This window comes from Athene noctua, chromosome 1 (genome assembly GCF_965140245.1).
Source record: "Athene noctua chromosome 1, bAthNoc1.hap1.1, whole genome shotgun sequence".
Classification (NCBI taxonomy): Eukaryota; Metazoa; Chordata; class Aves; order Strigiformes; family Strigidae; genus Athene; species Athene noctua.
The window spans coordinates 226,775,789-226,793,483 of NC_134037.1; the positions used below are offsets into that span (position 1 = coordinate 226,775,789).

Below are 17,695 nucleotides of genomic sequence, written 5' to 3' on the forward strand. Positions count from 1 at the left end.
CAAACTATTTTTTGTTGGAACTGGTACTTTTCAGTGGATTGTTCTGTTTTTCCCAAGACCAAGGTAGAATTTCTCTCTAAACTTTCTTTTGGGAAACTCTTCAGTGCTATTAGATGTGTTCATCCCACTTAAACCACAGAACCTTCTGACCCTTGGGTCACAGCTTCAGCTTCCATGTCACTGAAATCATGCATCAGTTTTTCCCATCTGTATCCACAACTTTTTCCTTTATGAATAAAGTAGTTAAAGATATCATAAGCCACATCTGAGATGTCTATACACATAACTGAAGCATCTTTTATGGCGGTATGAATAGAGGCCTTCAACACCCGTTTTAGGAGAAACTTAAATGTGCTACGAAGTTTATGTTTATTGACCTATTTAAGTGCTCTGAAGATTTATTAAAAGTGATACTACTTTTCCTGATGTATGTCCAGAATATGATTCTTTTCCTTCACAGAGCAAGTTCTCCTACAGAAATTGAATAGATAGAAAGTGAACACTGTAATTCAAAATTATTCTGGAAAGCTGGATTTTCTTTTCCATGGAGATTTTGAAACGATTTTGACCTTTAGTCATAGCAAGTCTATATATCAATTGTTTTAGCAACTGGAGCATTACAGAAATTTGTAAATAAGAATGTTGAAAAAAAAAACTTTTGGCAATTTCAATAAAAGCAAATTTGGACATACTAAACTAAAAATTTTCATTCTAAACTCTTCAGAAATCAGAACCCTTGATTTCAAAACTCAAGCTCTGTTTAATTGTTTTCTTTGATTCTTTTGAATTCAAAATATCATTCAAACATATATTTACAAAATAATTTTTATTTCCCATATTCTGAGTATCTTTAGGTGCAAAATGCTTCAACAAGCTAGTTCTAAGTTTAGATTAAATTAGGACTTCCGCAGAGGTCAGGAAGATGTTCCTTATGAGGAAACACAATGATAGTCAGTCCTGAAACTGTTGCAGTCTGTTTGCACTGGGAGAAATGAGTGACATAACTACATGCTAACACCTAACCACACAACAATCCCTCCTTTGCTTGCCTTTCCTATCTCATCCCCTCTCTTAGCAAGAACAAGTACAGGAACCCTCAGGGGCCTGTACTTGCGGGAATATGCTATCCCATTGGCAGTGAGAGGGGGACCTTGCCCACTGCTCTCACTGTAAAACTCACATGAGAGGCAGAGGATGGGACATAGAACACGCCTAATGCATATTTGGTGTTTTTTTTTTCTTTTCTTAAACTCAGGGAAGAAAGAAACAAAGAGGAGTCGGGTGTGGGGACAGGAGAAAAAAGGAGGATTTTTACTTCCACGTGGAAATAATTTGGCAACAAAAATAGTGCAACATTTAAAAGTTTCAAGTATCTGCTGAATCGATGGACATGTATGTACAGACCTGTTTTCTCTACTTGTCTTTTTTTTTTTTTTTTTTTTTTTATTTCTGGTAAATTGTACTACTATAACTTTGTTAAGGAATGGGATCTTTAGAGAATGCTTTTTTGTAGTACTTAGATAATAATAACCTAGTTTTAAGTATTTACCGGTTATTAAACATATTGGTTTAGCTGATAATACTGGTTTTCCTCTTAAGCCTTGAAATTCAAACATCTTTTGAATTGCCAGTGTTTAGCATGTATAGCATGTTGTTCTTCTGTTTAACATAAAAAACCCACATCTGATTAAAACCACCATATCAAAGGACTATGACACTGGCTTGGAAAACACATTCTATTATAAAGTCTATATGAAAGGAAACATTTCACATCCTGGTTTTAAATGTGTCTCAGATTTCCAATCTCTTTTTGAACCTCCTTGACTCATTCTTTGATAGAACAAATGAAGTAATATATAGATGGTGCTGGCAAAAAAACCAACCAAACACACCCCCATCTCCAGACATGCCCTTCATTATGAAATTCGTACATATAGACAGTTGCAATAAATGGGAAATTTTACATATATTCGTGTATATAGTCCTGTTTCAGAAACAGAATATTTAGCAACTGGATTCTCAAAATCAGAGACAAAGGACAGACTGATTAAGGAGCCTCCAAGTAGCATCCCAGCTATTATTATATGTTCAGCTGCTGCACTGTTTGCTATTGAATTTATTAGCTTTTTGATAAAGTCACAAATAAACCCTCTATGAGATGTCTCTCATAGATCTCTGACTGTTCTCCTCTGACATCCTCTCACTGTCTATGCATCCCTTCATTGATTATATGAAGAATCTATGGTGAATACACTTACTTAAAATGTCTCAATTCAGAGCTGAGAAGTAGGTTGAAGATTCCTAATGATTGCAGGTCAGCAGGTACAGAGTGATCCTGGTCATTCTTGGAACTTGGAAAGCTGGTCATTCAACTTGGAAAGTTTAGCAGTTGTTCAGAAAGTTCTTTAGAGAAGACTTTTTGTTGTTGCTGTTGTTGTTTCTTTGTTTTAGGACACTACCCAGTTAGCATATGAATATATCATTTCTGTTCTTGTAAGAAAGAACACCATTACATGAAACTGCCTGCAAACTTTCAAAAGCCATTAATAAAGTATAAAATATTTGACCAAGACTTGTTTTAAAGAAAGTGTTCAGCAGCCAAATGGCATATGGTTTTCTCTAATATCATGGCTAATGACTGGGATTACAGATTGCAAGTGTAAACAGAATATCCAATACAGCAATAAAAGTAATGAGATTGTTCATCTTTGAAAATACTCAGAGCACAGAGAAATAGTGCAACACAGTGCAGGTCAAAATGCAAAGGCATTTTGGCACTAAGTTCCCATAGATTTAAGAAGCAGATAAACAACCAAATATCTTTTAATATTTAAGCCATAGAATATTTAATAATACAGCTCTGGCTGGTTGTAGTTGTTATTAAGATCCTGTACAGCCTTTACTTGAACAATTTCCAGTGGTAATAAATAGGAAATATATTTCAACAAACTAAGTAAAGCAAAAAATCCGTAGAAGATAAAAGAATTCAATCTGCAGTAAAACCAGCTAATTCACCTGAGGAACAAAAAAAAACCCAAAGCACAAACCAACACAAAGAAATGCAAAAATGCAAACAGGCATATTGATCTTCAGTAAAAAGTGGAGGAATAAAAAAGCAGTGGTGCTCACAGATCCTACAGGATCAATGCACTGAGACAGTATAGAAAGAGTTAACAGCCCAGACTAGGAGGGAAATACACGTGATCCATATGGCAATGGAGAAACTCCATGTATTTCATGCTGCAAACTTCTAAGTATTCCGTGAGTGCTTAGAAAAGACTGAGTCTTCTCTAGACTTCTACAAAAGAATAGGAAGAATTATTTAGGGTCAGGAGAAGATAAAGGATGGTAAAAGAGTAAAATACGAACAAGGTATATCACTATATGTATTGGCTAGTGTTATCTATGTATGTGTGTTTTATTATGCATTTAATACGGTATTTCAGACAAAAGAACACAGACACTCTGATTTGAGAATGACAGAGTAGTACTGACTGAATACATGTATAAAGCATAATAAGACTGAAAAGATTGTGTAGAATTATCCAAGAGATTATAACCAAATTATAAGGGATCAAGCCTAGGAAATTTTTAATAAATTTATAGAAGAAGTCCTCAGCTGTGAAATGCCAATACTCCATTAACTTCCGTGGTAGTTGTAAGGTCTATCAGTTAATACTGAGTTTTCCTATGTAGTTTACAAGAGCATCTCTTGGGGCTGAACAGATTTTTAAGGTGAAACTCCATCTAATTTCATACACAAAATAATTCTTATCTGTCTTTATCTGCTCCTGAAAAAAGCAAAAAAACCCAGAAATTAATTCAGCTGTTCTTCACTATGCATCTGGAATTATTTATCTATAGCTGCACCATCTATAAAGGAAGTTAATTAATGTAGATTAGATTAGAATTCAGTTAAGTCAACATAGGTGTATAGTGACATTGACACACCAATTAGGATATCCACAGGAGGCTGACAGAACAGGATCAATGATAGACCTGCCATCATCTAGAGTGGCAGCAGAGGACAGGATACTGTCAGACATCCTAAATAGCACTAGGTGCCTCTGTATGGCAGCAAATCAGTCCCTAGATGCCTTAGGGCTTAGTTCAGCTACCCAGAGATAACTAATGCCACTTGAAATGCCCCAGCTATGCAACACATCCACATGATGCTGAAAATACGACACCGGACCTATCAGCACTGTAAACCTATGTGTGAGAAAATGAATCGAGTTGCTGGTCACTGTGCTGTTTAAATTAACCCAGTGAAAGTGTTGAAAGGGATACATTCAAATCTTTTTCTCAAGTAAATCATTGTAGCTCTGCTTGCTTCGTGTATTTTATCAGCTGAATGTCAGCTGAAGACTAAGTACAGAGTTTAAATAATAGTCTTGGAATGTGAAGCTATGGACTGTCAACCTTTTACATCGTTTAGTTGCATGAACACAGGCATACAAAAAAGAAAAGAAAAATCCATAAGTTATAAAGAGAAGTGTGTTTTTTTATATTTGGTATAACAGGAAAATATCGAAGTTGAAAGAGAAATATTTTACTGTGTTCGTCTTTTCTGTCTTCACTAGACAACAAAATATGTGTTTTGAGTAAAGTCAGTATAATCGGATGTAAGAGGAAATATGTAGCTTCTTTCCTTTATGAATTAAAGCAGCAACACGTTACAGCTACATGAATCACTCAGATTCTTTTCTGTTGCTAATGCTGTCATTTCTCAGTGTAAACGTACTCCTGAAAATAAATCTAAGATCAGTCCCACACCTTCAGATACTTAGAACTTAGGAAGAATCAATTTGTGACTTTTACAGACATTCCTCAAAGTCTTCTGTAACAAAATGAGACATTGTAATCTCTGTGCCGTAAATTACATTTTTCCTTTTAGGTCACTCACAGTAGTGTTCAAAAATTTCCCATAAAACACTTACATTTTTGTATTCAGAAAAGTGTATCTGTTACTTTTGTGTAGTATATAGGCTCAGCTGTATCACCAAACAGAAACACATATTCCTGGGCTCCTCTGTAGTTTCGGTTCCTATTAGAAAAATCACGTATCCATGGAAATCAGATCAGGGGTTTTCTACCCTTTCTGAAACATCATTCTCACTTTAAAATGGGTTTATTATTTTAGTAGTTTGTACAGTCTGTCTTGAAATGAAAGATAATACTATGATGACAGGCAGGGATATGAACACAAGAAAATATAAAGGATTTCTTCATCAGTTATGGGTTTTCTAGCTATTATTTCAGGAAATGGATCTCAGATTCTCAACACTTGTTATTTACTTTCACTGTGAATATGCATTTCAACCTCAGCATTGACTGTGAGTTGTTTTCAATATTTGCAGTCTAACACCACTTTCTATAATTTGTCATATACCTTAAGTTTTACAGTTTCTCTCCATTGGCTCTAAGACAAAACATTGTTTTCTATATTAGAGGCTGCAGAGGCTCTGACTCAAGCAGAGAGAGATAGTGATGGCAGAAGAATGAAACCATTTCACAAGACTGATGATTGTGCCGTAGTGAGAAACGTGTAACCCACCATATATTTGAAAAACATAGCACATGGAATCAAGACATCTATCTCAATTACTTTATGTACAACTTTCTCTTCTTACAATCACACATTAAATTGGTTTTACATTCATGTGTGTAATATGTAAAGGATGTGATAATTATTGTACTTCATGTGATTATTTATATTTCTGTTAAATTAGAATGATTATAGAAATATTTTAATTTTTTCCCAGAAAAGTAGAATTCACTTTGCACTTTACTGAGGCTGAAGTTTGCCCAAGCTTTGATTCTTGGTTCCTGAATAATTTTCTAATTGACACATTTTTATTACCTTGATTTTTTCCCTTTTAATCCTTTTGCAGTATTCTGAGAGTTAACAATGCCTTACTAGTTCAAGATCTCACTTTGGAAGGTTCTGAATTTATATGCAGAAAATTCTGTTCGCTCCAGATGACAAAAGCCATTAAAAACAATTCTGCTGTACCCAATCCAGTACTGCTCTATGTTCAAGATGAATACTAAAAGCGCCATTAGCAGCAGAGACAGAGAGTTACCAATCACTTATTGACGATTATGTAATTAATTAAGTAGTTGTTTCACGTTAACATTTTCAGTCTGAGTGCACATTTTCTGTTATGTATCCAAAAATAAATATTTGCCAAACTGGAGGACCAATCTGAGTTGCTTTCTCAAGTACTTTCTAACCAGGGAGTTGCAGGAAACAAGAAGCAAGCATTATGCAGCACATGGCTTTGGCGCACATTCATGACTCACGATCACGCTGCACTTCTTGTACTGCAAAGGAACAGCACGTACTTTACCATGCACAAGAGACTACTGTCTTCATCCTTGTGTTAAAGCTTCTTTCTTTTGTTATAGATAAAATGACCCTCAAACTATCTTAAGGACATATTAAGAACAGAATTAAGCTTATATATAAAAAAAGTTTGGTTTTGCCTCACAAAAAGAGGAGCTGATTGATGTATGTGTTTAGTTCTGCTTCTTGAGACTCTACGAAGTATCTTACTGCATTCTTAAATAAGCCTCTTATCCACAGTGCTTTCTCTGGAAGCAAGGACATCCTAAAAGTTTCTAAAGGAGAAATTCCTTCTATAAAATCTTGTACCAGTAGGATAAGCACCACAGATTTCCCTCAGACTTCTTCCCTGTTGGTCTTACAGATAACAGAAGTATACTGTTGCCTCTTCTGTTTATATTCTAAACACTACCGTTATATAGTAAGTGTTGCTACTTCACTATTCTGGAACTTGATCAAAACATCATGATTTGGAAGGGGGGGAGGGGCCTGTTTGTGTGGTGTAATATTACTTCCCAGACTGGTGTTTCAAAAGTACTGTAAAGTATAATTAATGTACATTAACTTCTTTATATTGAAAGGCTCTGTAATGTTGATTAAAGGGAAAATAGAGCTTCATTCCAACACAAATTCCCAAACAACCAGCCCTAGAAAACCTCTCAACACAGGAATACAACCAGATACATCAATGACTGTCTAATTCTTCACTTTCAGGGCTGACTTGACATCAAGGAAATGTTCTCTCTATAATAAACTGAATTGCTTCTCTGCAACATTTAAAAGCTCCTGGAAAAAAATTACCTGAAGCCTCAAAGGTTTAAGGTTCTTTTGTCTATTAAACAATTTAAATAATTCTGTTAATTTAGTAAATCAACAAAAAATAACCAATGAAGACTCTATTACGTAACTTTAGATGGTAAGTTACTCTTTATGTCTTTTTAAACTGATATATAACGTATTCTCTCTGTCAGACAGTTATGCATATACCTGTCCCTAAAAATCCCTACTGGCAAATGGAAGTCTAAGAGATGGCAATGAATCTAACTATTCATGATGAAGGACTTATCAAAGTAACAATACAGATGGGGGGGGGAGGAAGACACTGATATATTAAAAACACCTCTACTTTTGCAATTTGTGGAAAAAGTCTTTTAGTCCAAGCACGCATTTTTAAAATAAATAAAACCATGTATGTTCAGATCAGTGGGCATGCTGTCAACAAACATCACTCATGAAGGCCCACTTACCTCTAACTGCCCATCTCTCTTCCAGCCACCTCTCATCTCTTGCTCACGTTTCCACACAACATATTGCTGCGTCTGCATCAGATTCCTCTTCTTCAAGCCTCTTGCTACACACATCCTTCTCGTTAAGCTAAATTACATTCCTGGGCACAGGATGATATTACAAGGAGATAGACCGGGTAGCTCTGATCTTTTTTTTTTGCCTTCTTGAGTCAATAAAGATTAAATCATGGATGTTTTTTCTGTTTGACTTCTTTTCTTTTTCTTTTTCTTTAAGTTAGAAGTACTCTTGAAATCACAATGTCAGAAAATGAAAAGGTCAAGTTTGCAACCAAGTAAACTTCTCTGTATTGCACACTATCTTTCATAATTCTCTCTTCACACATAGCCTTCAGATGCTACTCAGAAGGGCACAGGTCTCACAAGTCCCCTGTGTCCTGTCTACCATCCCATATGCATAACCTGAATGCACTAGTATGTGAAATGACAATAGTAGACATTTTTAGAGAACTGAACTGAGCCACTCATCAATGTGTTCCGAAGTGTCGATGAAGTATAGAGACAATGAGGCCTAGAAACTACTGGCTGTATTGACTCAATTTTCAATAACTGCCCGAAGTTCACTTTATGTCTCTAATCCAAAACTGTAATTAGCTTTCCTCTTTCCAAGATATCCTGGGTTTGTGAAAAGGAGGTTCTCTGGCACTCATTCCTCTGCTGTGGCTTTGGAGAGGTATAGAAGTACAACACTTTTGAACACCTTCACTAGTTTCTCAGACTCCATAATGCCCTATGCTAAGGGCTGTATAAAGCCATGACACAAATCTCAATTACCAAAACAAAAATGTGAGCAAAATACATACATCTTTTTGTAGCTGATGTTTTTTTGCTTCAGAAAATCCTCTTTTCACGTTATGCAGCGGTATCAGAGTTGACACTCCCACTGACATCTTTACTATGTATGTGCACAGTCATATTATACAGAGTGAAAATCATTACATTCAGTTCTTGATAGGGACCATAATGGAAGTAACTGTGATAACTCTGTTACGAGACAGAAACTGATCCTTGTCCAGAGTGTCAGAGGAGCTAATGTGGTAGAACAGCAGAAACACTGAAAGGATGAAAATTATACAGACTTTTACCACAGAGCAAATCTGGGACAAGTTCTGTGAACCTAACAAAGCTACAGCAGTGTTGCATTGCAGAGAACAATTCTGAATCAGTATTTTGCAAAGGAAAGTGGTTTTAGGTAACTGAACTGAAGACATAAAATACTCATGTAAAGGAAGATGTTTATGCTACTTTCAATTATTTTGCTTTTCTCCTTCAAGCCATTTCAGAGTAGGCATGAGAACATGCTTCCTTTGTGCAATTTAGTCCTTCTGAAGAGCTGAAGTCAAAACCTTTCACACCCACCTGTGAAAACCATGACAGGTATGCCACTTTTATTTCTACTGGATAATTTCTTTTAAAAACATTTCTAAAATATTATAATGTCAATGGCACAGGATGCACTGATAATGAAGGGATTATGAGCTATTTTCATGACAGAACTTGAGGGGCCCAAGATACTCTTTTCATTTGTCACAGTATCAGTGGAAACACATCTGTTAATTACAACTTCTCAGCCATGCCTGTCATTGCCTGTATGAGTACTTCTCTCCCATTCCCATGGAAAGCTAAACTGCCTTGTTAAATCTCAAGTGAGCCAAGCTAACCTCTGCTTTTTCAGTGAACCAGAAGGGGGTAATATTCTCTGAGTCATACAGCTGTCTCAGCTGAAAGACAACAGTTTACACCATCACCAAACAGATGAGTCACTGGCTGAAGCAAGCCTTAAGACAGATGTAAGAGCAGTACACAGCAACCTCTCAGGCTGAAGACTGAGGTGCAAGCTTACGTTAAATTGTGAGTGTGAAAAATCAATTCTGGCTGAACAGATTCTGGGACTTTGGGGTTATCATGCTTTGTAAAGAGATCATCAGAAAGATTGTATTTCTTACCTGCTTCATATAATAACAGATTACAAAAACAGGTGTGAGCAGTGAAGAATCAACATCTTGAATCTGTTTTATTTGTGTAATGACCACAGGATTAGACACTTGATAATTTTTATGAAATAAAATAATTCAAAAGCTACTTTAACATTAAGAGGTTTAAAAGGATCCAAGGTAGCATGCTGCTATGGATAAAAATAGATCACCTTTCATTATAAATCAGGTTTTCAAGGGTTCATAACACATTTAAAAACTTACTCAAGACTGCCATAAAAAATTCAGTACAAGAGCATGTTTGGGAGAAAACCACAATAGAAACCTTTTCCCCATTTCTAGGTTATATACACCAAAAAAAAAAAAAAAAAAAATAGCAGTTTATCACCGAGAATGAAAGAAAACCATGATACCAAGTCTAATCCATTTACTGCCAAGTCTGCCAATTCTACATTCACACTTACACCTTTATTGGATACCTAAGCATGGCCTTCTTCCTTTATCTGAAATTTTCAAGGCTGTTCAATAAACAGATGCCTTTGGGCATCACTGAGAAGGACAGGGGAGTAAGATAATGAGACAGAACCTTTATTGTTTACAGATATATTTTCTGTGTAAATACAGCTATTTTTTTTCCACAAAAAATTTAAAGGGAGGTTTAGTATGCAGACCAACAGTGACTGTATGTGGTAACTACACTCATAAAACATAATAGCTCCAGTCTGTCAAAAAAAAACCCAAAACCAAACAAACCTAATTAGAAGTGCTGATCCTTAACCAAGTCTTAATTCCACCAGTTTTCTTGGCAGGCTAGAGGTTTTCAGTAACACTTATTCCACATGTTCATTTGGTGAACATCTGAGGAAGATAGCTAGTGGAAATCTCAGATACAATTTTTTTTTCACTCATCTACAAAATGTTATTTAAAGAGCATCTAAAGCCCCGTTACTTGCCATATGAATTTGGTTTTATTACATTTATATTTCCTTGTTAGACCAAATTCTGGATTTAGTATTCATTTGGACAGAGTCTTCAATGTAATTATTTTAATATCCAGATTTAATTTAAATCAGAAGAGAGAATGATTTAATTTGTTTAAAATAAATACTCTGTAAATGTAACAAAAGGTCCTCTACTGGTGTTGTTGACTCAAATGGAAGTACAATAAAATAAACAATTGTCATATATGTCCAATTGCTTATAAGCTAAGGCCTGCCCTTCTAATCAGTTCTGCATAGATGGGTCTTGGTATCTTTTAAGGAACTCTACTGATTTTAGGGGAGGCTTAAACAAATGATTAACCATGCAATGCGTAAGGTATTAAGATAAAACTGTAAAACATTCCATGATAAGACTGTTGGAAAAACAATCACAAGCATTTAAGAACTAACTGGTTACTTACCCTAAAAACTGCTTAACCTGTTATAGAGCTGTAATTAATTATAATTATTACGGACTGATAAATTTTAAAATATTGTTATTCTTTAAAGAGCAGCAACTCATGTAGAAAGTACAGTACTTTATTAATAATTATTTTTAGTTAGATTTCAGCTTTCTGTTACCTCAAAAGTCAATTTACCTACCTCCTGGTAAAGGCCACTTTTAAAAAATTTTCATTTAATTGTTTCCTACTCCTTTTCCACTTCTCTTGTTTGTATCCATCCACTTTCAAAGAGTCTGTACTAAGCTAATAAGTCCTATCTGACAATCTTTAATCAAAGCAAAATAGCTGACAAGATGGTTTCAGAATGTCCTAAAGCATTTACTGAAAATACCTTGAGCATTAGAGAGAAAATGCGGTGTTTAGAAAACAATTTAGACAGTGTCCATTGCATCTCTTACAACTTTTAAGATATAACTCTTACAGGTTCACATCTTAACAGAGCATGTTGTAATTTCTTTTAATTTGTATCAGAACAGAGCTGGGAAAGGTGCCATTAAAAGGTCACTGCCAGTTGAGTCCATCCAAAAGCTTCAGACAGACACTGAATATCTGAAGAATGATCTCAGATCTCTTTTTTTCATTGTTTGTATTTCCGATTTATGTCTCTGGGTACTCCTTCACCATCTTCGAAGTCTGCAAATTGTCATCATCCACTATTTTGATGGCACGGCATTTTGTGTCTTTCCAGATCACCCACAAAGGGGTGATGTTAAATACACTAAGGCTGATTATTGACTGCTCTTCTGTACCACTGCACCTATCTGAAAGCATCACCCTTTGGCACTTCCCTTCATTTATTGTTTGGGGCTAGTTCTCGATATACATGGAACTCTGGGTTAACATTTTCAATAATAAAGGTTGTCCTTATCTATGGCTCTCTTTTCTTTCATGAATGTTGCAAATGTTCTTTATTCTTGTAATTAATGTGGAGTGAATTTCTTTGTGATTGAGTATTGTTCATGTACCATGGTCATCACTTCTTGAAATAACATCAAAAAATTAAATGGAACAGAATCTATAAAAATTTTCTGTCTTGTAACAAGCACTGTTAATAAAGTCAGACTGTTTTAGTTATAAATCTATTGGATTATTGAAGGCCATTTTAATTCTCTAGCAGAGTCTAGCTGTCATCATTTTTATGGGGTAAATAGATATTTGAATCAGTCATAACATTCTGAATACCATGATGAGTACTAAGGTCAATTTCAAAAACCGGTCTAGGCCATTTAGAGTTTTATTCATCTCACAGGTGATCTCTAGCACAATGTGCCTTTTGCAACAGTTAAGTCAGGGGACAGATTTCAACTATTGTCATATATTGGCAGAAATTTTTTGCGTTTTACCATTAATTCTGAATTGTTCCATTTGGAGGTCTAAAAGAATATGGGAGTTGTAACTTTCAAGGACAGATGTAAAACATATGTCTTTGCTCTGTCATTGCCTTGACAGTGTATTTGTTATCCATTCAGGTCCTGATATTTAGCTCTTAGGGAGAGTTAAGTGAAATTCCTTGACTGATCAGAGCATTTATTTTGAATCTTATATACATATATTATGATACTGCCATGAGAGGGATCTCATGTAGTGACCACAACTGCAAGGTATGTCATCTCAAAGTCAAATTCTGCTCTTTAATTACAGACATCTAAGAGAAATACCAGACCCAGGATAGGTCCCCATACATCAACTATGTCTCATAAATCACATAATATTCCTAACTGACATACTTCTGTGGATCTTGTATACACTATACACCTTTCCACCATAAATCCATGTTCTCAGATACAATGAGCTATACAATCAAAATTGTATTGTTGATCAATTGATTCAAGCACAGTTTTCAGAAAACCATAAAGTGTTAAATAGCAATTACAATGTTATATGTTCTACTTTTATTGTGATTTTTGACATATTTGAATTCCACATGCAAACCAAAAATTTGTAATGGTATTTTCTGAATTAGTTTGCAAGTGTTGATGTGAGACTAGCTCCTCAGATAACTTGTCAGTTTGCAACAGTGAAAACCTCAAGCCTATAATTTTGGAACATGCTGGAATGATGTAGCGAATATTTGGCTGTATCAAAAGTTAAACTTGTTTCACATGAAAATAAAACGCATTGACATTTGATATAGTTTGAATTCCAAGAATGTTATAGTCCCACTAAGTAACTTTTCTTTCAGCTGTATCATAAATAATCAATTTGCAGAGAAAAAATGATGAATGTCACAGTCATTAACTTTGAAGGAATACCTGTAAATAAAAACATTTAGAGTAAAAACATTAATTTTACACTTTATAGATTAACTTTTACTGAAGTTATAAAATCACTAAATGAGAAAAGAAATTCTTCTCTAAGGTACTGCTTATAGAAACTCATGCAAACAGTGTAAAGTCTAATTGTTAAACAAGATGTTTGCCTTCAGTGAAAAATTACTTGAAGCATACTTTGTTATTATACTATAATCATTTTCCTGGGCATACAATTAAAATAATATTACTTGCGATACAAGAAGTTGAAAAAGTCTAGTAATGCATCAAAGTGTGTGAGCAAATATCAATATACACTTACAGCATATTAGATAAACTCCAAGACAAAAGAATCTTAGTGTAATAAAGTAGTTGCCCTTAGTGATATTTCAAGATTCAAGTACAGAATGGACAAAATTAAAAGGATAAATCCCTATTTATGGCTTCATACCAGAATGTACTTAACTGAGAACCAATCTCCAAAACCAACATGCAATAGATGGGGTTGCAGCCCTTCCCTGAACTTTTTTGCTTCTAGTCCTTGAATTCCCTTCTGACTCTTTTGTATTTAACAGTGCAGAAATATCCATATTTCAAGAGAAGGCACGTGTTTAGTATGCACCTTAAATTTAGCTTGGAAGCCTAAGTATAGCACTGTGCCAGAAAATAATTCTGATCTTGTGCTCGAGTTTCATAAAGCTATTGGCACAAGCTCCCTTAAGGATATGAAGTACTGATGCTGCACATCTTTGGAAACACTGTCAGTTTATCTGAGCTGAGTGTTGAAACACATTCATCTTACCAAAGCCATTTCGTGATCCAGAGAGAAGGGTATCGCTGTGCTTAGACTCCATAAAGGACTTAACTGGCTATGAACGTGCAGAGTGTCCCTACTACATGACACTATCTCAAAACCTAGCTGGGATACACATCTTCTACAGAATAATGCTCTAATTAGGACATTTTGTCAGAATTTTAGGCACAATTGAACGTAAGAAAATTTACCCATAAAACTTTTTCTTCCCAGAACACTGTTCTAGCCTCCAGCCGAAAAAAAAAAAAAAAACAAACCCAAAATGCAAAAAATCTTTCCTGCGTCAGAATGCTCTGTTCTACTGGAAGCATGCCACACTTCTGCTAAGACTGAAAATGTGTGGATGCAGAATAAGTGAACCTGCCTCGGTATCCTGGTGGGTATGAAGAGCTTTGAATTATTTTACCTCTATGAAAATGCACTCCTGTGTGACAAAATCTGGGAAATTAGAGAACACAGATCATCCCAATGCTCTTCTGCCTCAGATTGTTTTCTGGGGCTGCAAACAAAAGGTGATGAGAAATCATAGCTCAGTCCTCCAGATAGTTCATATTTTTGAGGTGAATATAGATGCATACTTTCTCAGATCTCAGTCTGGGAAAGTACAGGTAAAAGCAGCCTACTTTTTAGTACTTAATATTGGAATGTTCCACAGGCTATTGAATAGACTACCCACACACAGTGCTGAAATAAACTCTAACAGAAGTTTTGTAAAAGTGTTTGCAATCTTCAGAAGATATCTGCAGAAGCTGTAGCTTAGAAAAATACCATTAATTCATTCCACCTCAAGAAAAACAGTTAAGACATATCCTGAAGAGCATCATAACACAGCTAAAGCAACTCTGCAGAGCATCTGTGTGCTTGTGCCAGTTTAAATCATCCTTGCATTCTGATTATCTCTGGTCTGGTTTGACTTCTGATGCAAAATAGAGCCACTTTAGGATTTTAATTGGTATTAACAATTAAGCCTTGCCCCCTCCCTGATTGTTTCTTTTTATGGAAGTTGTCATATTATAGCCATACAACTCCATGTATACCTCCAGTGTCATAGATAACATTCCTGACAAGAGGAAGCCAGGAGTTGCACAGGAAAAAGTATCTTGATTTTACATTGTCAACATTTTCACAAAGAGGAAATTCTGAGATAACTAGGAAAGGAACTACTGCAGCAGTGCAAAGGCACAGAAGAACCTGACAGGTCCCTGGTGTGTATTCTTCAGGGAAATCTTTTGGGTACGTTTGAGGTTTGTGTGTTAAGTATTTTCAAATAGCTTGGGGTTTTTCCCAAAGTCAGAGATGAAGTAAGGGTAGCAATGTTCTCTGTCACATAATCAGACTCAAATGAAAACATTTACAATCATGTTAGAGAAAGAGCAAGCAAGAATCACTACACTGGGCTTCTGAGACAAGGGAAAATAAGCCTTCTACTTGCAATCTCTGCCTTCTGTTAAATCTTTCATAGAGAACAAGTACTAAGAGTCTGAACTTTCTAACCTCCTAGTGATAGGTAAGTAGTATGTGAATAGTAAATTACCCAGCTCTAAGAACTCTCCAGTGTGAAAGTGTTTACTTGTCTTCTAGTAAAGATACTTCAGAAAAAAAAACCAAAACTGATCTCAGTAACATTTATTTGGGGTTGTAAGACAATATGGCTTGATGGCTACATATGTGTTTTGCTTTAATTTAAGAAATTATTTTATTCTTGTTCAGATTGGGATCTTGCTGAAAGACAGCGTGTTATGATATACAAGTGCTTCTGAATGGACATCATTGAAAACTTACAACTAAATCATCTTACATTGACCAGTGATTTAAATGAAGTCTTTTAATATGATAATGAGAACTCTAAAATTGATTCAAGCAACGTCCTTACCATATTTTAAAAGATCACAAAAATTAAAGAACTGATGCTATAATTAGAGAAACCCCAAAAAAGTAGAAAGACTTACTGAAAAATGAGCTATTGAACTAAAGCACAGAAGAGATCTTTAAAAATAAGTTAGTAAGTTCCTAAACAAATCCTGCATTGAGAATCAACAAAAACATATGCTAATAGAGATGATTAAATATTAAAGGATGAGCTTTCTGGCTTTTTCCCTAGGGTTTAGGTCCCTTATGTCCAATGTTAATAACTATTCTTGCTGTATTAAGTGGTTTTCACCAATTCAATCTAAACACATCTTCAAAGATTTAATGTTTTATAACAGTCATTGCATGACAGTCATCTTTGGTTATGCTAATTAAAGGACAGGTACCAATTGATGCAAGTGCCACTGAATGACATAGGCAGTCTCACAAACACACTTTAGTGCTTACTCCATCTATACATGATCTCTGTAAGAAACAGTTAGTAGGAAGGGTCCAAGAGAGTCAAGGACTAATGTAGCAATAAGGCAGTGTGGGGATCAGGGGTCTAGTACTCAAAATCCATCTCTATCATATTTTCATTTGGCAGCAAATATTTATTCATAAATGTGCCCAAGAACCATTCACAATGTCCGGGGAAGTGCTCCAGATACAACGCATTGCATTCAGCACAAAATTGTAAAGCATGCATTATACAGCAATAAATAAAAATAGTACACAACTTTGGAACACCAGTCTCCTTGGAAAAATCCAAAGCGCTGGGTTAAAGCACACTTTAATACATCTGAGTGCTTAAGGTTGCTTGAGAGTCAAACAAGTAAGGAATTCATTTAAGAAATACTTTGTCAGAAAATTTCAGTTTGATGAAGCATGATGAAAAACAAAAGCAGTAACTTTCTGATAGTACAGACATGAGCTGAAACCCAGAAAACTCCAGTTCAGTTTTGCTCTCTGGAAACAGATTTGAACTCAGAGAAAATCTACTCTACTTCCCTCATACTCTGCTTTCACATGGTAACCATCAAGTCTTAAGCCCCTCCTTCTTTTATTCCTTTCTGGTTCAGTGATTATTTAATTATATAAACAACGCTGAGGTGCTCTGCTGGAAGAAAATGAGCAGAGCTCTATTCTGAATAGTGTATGCCCAAAGGCTTCAAATTCCTTCTCTAGATTAGTGAGAGTAAGAACCTGAAATTGGTTTGTACCTGTACATAGCAAGTGTCTTACCACCTGGCCCAGCTGGCTCCATTCAGTTAATTGGGACTGGTGGTTCACTTTCTCATGGACATTTTTCAGACATGTATCATTTGATCTATGATATGGAATAAATCCTAGCTTGCTGCTTTTCTTTCCCCCACAAAATCACAGGTTTGCAATTAGGACAGGACTTACTGTGGTAGCCATGATACGTTTGTGACACTTTTCTAGTGATAATCAGTAAGGTTTATCTGCTATTAACCTTCAAGCTACCTAGACAAATTAAAGTAGGTTTTTCCTAACTTCAGTAGTGGCGGTGCTCCTGCAGATGGGCAGCTCAGAAGTGTATTTGAAACTTGACAAGCTGGTTTGGTTTTGTTTTTATAGTGAATTTACTGCCTGTAGAACTTATCTGCCTTACAGACAGATTAATAGACCTGAAATCCTTTATGAATTCACAAAATAAGTATATCATGAGCAGGACATGCCTAACTCTTTACCACTCAAGTGAGGAAACCACTTTCACAGAGTATAAAAG

General features: G+C 35.5%; 1 long non-coding RNA gene across 1 annotated transcript; it reads left to right on the forward strand.

Annotated features, from left to right (window-relative positions):
- The first annotated feature begins 1,079 nt into the window (after positions 1-1,079).
- On the forward strand, positions 1,080-6,207 carry LOC141973077 (uncharacterized). The gene is made up of 2 exons (XR_012635478.1): positions 1,080-1,392; positions 5,452-6,207. It is a non-coding gene; the product is annotated as an uncharacterized LOC141973077 (long non-coding RNA).
- Positions 6,208-17,695: the final 11,488 nt, after the last annotated feature.